The following is a 3,146-nucleotide window of genomic DNA, read 5'->3' on the forward strand; positions in this document are numbered from 1 at the left end:
GGACTCAAACCCACTGGGGCCTTCTAGATGGGTGACGTCTTACCTTCACCCAAGGTCAGGGTGTATAGCGGTGTCTATTTCACACACAAACCTCCCCAGTTTGTTTCAACAGGTGCCCGAACACAGAATGCTCACCTCCAGGATTTTCAGACAGACTCCTGCTAACATTGACCGTGGGAGGTGTCTGGCCTGGAAACGTCACTGCCCTTCTCTGGGGCTGAGAGAAATTTCTCTCAGTGGCCACCCCCTTTGGAAGGTCAAGGCTCACCTGTTCTGGGCCTCCTGAGATCAAGGCCTGAGGCTGGAATCCTGGATGAGCCCCCAATGTTGTATCTCACACTCTTGGATGGGTCTTGAACCCAGAGCACTCAGTGAACTGAGCTAGGTGACTTTTTTTTTTTTTTTTTTAGTCTGTCATGGGGCTTGAACTCTTGGCATGGGCGCTGTCCCTGAGCTCTTTAGCTCAAGGCTACCACCCTACCCCTCGAGCCACAGTGCAACTTCCAGTTTTCTGGTGGGTAATTGGAGATAAGAGTCACTGTCTTTAGTGCCCAGGCTGGTTTTGAACCTTGATCCTCAGGTCTCAGCCTCCTGAGTAGCTAGGATTACAGGTATGAGCCACCATACCTGGTAAGAAAGACTGTCTTATGGTGATAAGGTCATAGGACAAGGCCACACAATCCTTCAGATAAAAAAATCCACCAGAGGACAGTTCTGCTCAGACTGGTTAATTATGCAGGTGCCCCAACCCCTCCCCCACAATCTGGACATTCACTTCAGTACAAGTCTGTCCACTTCTCGGGAGATCTGGTTAAATCTCCTTTCTTTGCTGCCCAGTGTCTATTGGGACTCTGTAGCCTGGGCTCTGGAACTGACACTTTAGATAACCGTGTGTGTATGTGTGTGTGTGTGTGTGTGTGTGTGTGTGTGTGTGTGTGTGTGCGTGCGCGCGCGTGTGCGCGTGTGCGTGTGCACGTGCACTCTGGGCCTGCATCCTGTCTCTGGGTGTTTATGCTGAAGGCTAGGCTCTATCACTTGAGCCAGGGCCCCACTTCCAGCACGGTACTTTAATTAGAGGAAGAGTCTTGAGGTTTTCTTGCTCAGGCTGGCCTCAAGCCGTGATCCTCAGATCTCAGCCTCCTAAGTAGCTAAGCTTAATAGTCACCAGAGCTTTGCTTAACAATCTTAAAAAAAATTGTTATTATTAAGGTGCTGTCTAAAGAGGTCATGATTTCGTAAGTCAGGTAAATAAGGATCCTTTTCTTCTTGGACACTGTTACCCCTCCTCTGCCCTTTTCCCCGGCTTCCCCCTCCTGTCCCAGCCCACAAGTTGCAGAGTTCATTTTTCCATGTCTACTGAATACTGTGCTTACATTTGGTTACCTTTCCTCCCTCCATTTTTGTGTCTCCTTCCCTATTTGCCCCTAAAAAAGAAAACAAAGGTAGGCACTGCTGGCTGATGCCTGTAATCCTAGCCGCCCAGGAAGCTGAGATCTGAGGATCGTGGTGCAGAGCCAGCCTGGGCACCAAAGTCCGTGAGACATTTATCTCCAGTAAATCACCAGAAAATAGGAAGTGGTGCCATGACTCAAGTGGTAGAACACGAGCCTTGAGCTAAAGAGTTCAAGCCCCATGACCAACAAAACAAAAACAAATAAGAACAATAAAATCTTCCTTTCTATTTCCTGGAATACATTTTGATAAATAATAGTATTGTAAATATTCAGAGGAGTTATATCTTTTTTTTTCGCCAGTCCTGGGCTTGAGCTCAGGGTCTGAGCACTGTCCTTGGACTTTCTCAAGGCTAGAGCTCTACCGCTTGAGCCTCAGCACCATTTTTGGCTTTTTTTCTATGTATGTGGTACCGAGGAATCGAACCCCGGTCTTCGTGCATGCTAGGCAAGCGCGTTACCACTGGGCCAAACTCCTGGCCCCAGGAGTTATATCTTTATGTTATGCCTTCCTCCTTTAGTCTCGCTGTGCACAAATGTCTAATCCTATATATTTTATCATGTCCCGGTGTACTTTGGATCTAGCTTTCACATATGAGAAAACACAAGCCACTTCTGTCTCTGATCTTGGCTTACCTCACTTAATGTGATTTGTTTTAGGTCCATCCATTTCCCTGCAGATGGCATAACCTTACTCTTTCTCATGGCTCTGTAAAATTCCATTGAGTATAGACACCATCTGTTTGGAATCCACTCATCTGTTGTGGGGCATCTGGGCTGTTTCCATATTTCAGCTATTGTGAATAGTGTGGCATTGAACTTGGCTGTGCAGGTGTCTCTATGGTGTCCTGGCTCAGGATACTCAGGGTAGATGCCCAGGGGTGGTATGGCTTGGTCATGGAGAAGAGCTAGGTTTAGTTTTTTGAGGAACCTCCACGCTGCTATCCAGAGTGGTTGTACTAGTTTACATTCCCACCAGCAGTGCAGTAGGGTTCTTTGCTCCCCACACCCTCGATAACATTTGTTGTTGCTTTATTTCAGGATGATGGGCAATCTTCCAGGGTGAGATGGACTCTCAGAGTTGTTTTGATTGCATTTCCTTTGTGGCCACGGGTGATGTCCATTTCCTCCTGTGTTTCTTTGCCATTCTTACTTCTTTTGAGAAGTCTCCCCTTGGCACCTTTGTCGGTTTAGTGATTGGTTGGTTTCTCGGGTTTGGGAGGGGTTCGTTTTTTGAGCTCCTGGTATAGTTTGGATATTAGGCCTTTGTCAGATGCATTGCTGGTAAAGATCTCCAGGTCTGTGTGAGGCACCCAGCCTTGGGCAGCCAAGAACTAGCCTGGCTCATCCTCCTGCCCCCTGAGCCCATCCTCCTGGAATCTTCTTCCCTGGTGACATTCCAGATGGAATGTGGCCCACAAAAGTGATGGGAAGAGCAGGCAGAGCAGGAGAGGAAAACAGAAAACAGGAACGTCGGACGCCAGGGGCTTATCTCTGTGATCCCGCTTGGCTGCGGGAAGCTGAGCTCTGAGGATGGCAATTTGAATACACACTAGGCAGAAAAGCATGTGAGACTCTTATGCGCTTAAAGGGAAATAACCATCAAAAATGGGGAATGGAGCTCAAGTAGTAGAGTGTTACCCTTGATTGAAAAAGCCAAGCATGAGTGCAAGGCCTTGAGTTCAAGTGCTGGTA

Source organism: Megascapheus bottae, chromosome 6, assembly GCF_031878675.1.
Source record: "Megascapheus bottae isolate mThoBot1 chromosome 6, mThoBot2.hap1, whole genome shotgun sequence".
In the NCBI taxonomy this organism is placed as follows: domain Eukaryota; kingdom Metazoa; phylum Chordata; class Mammalia; order Rodentia; family Geomyidae; genus Megascapheus; species Megascapheus bottae.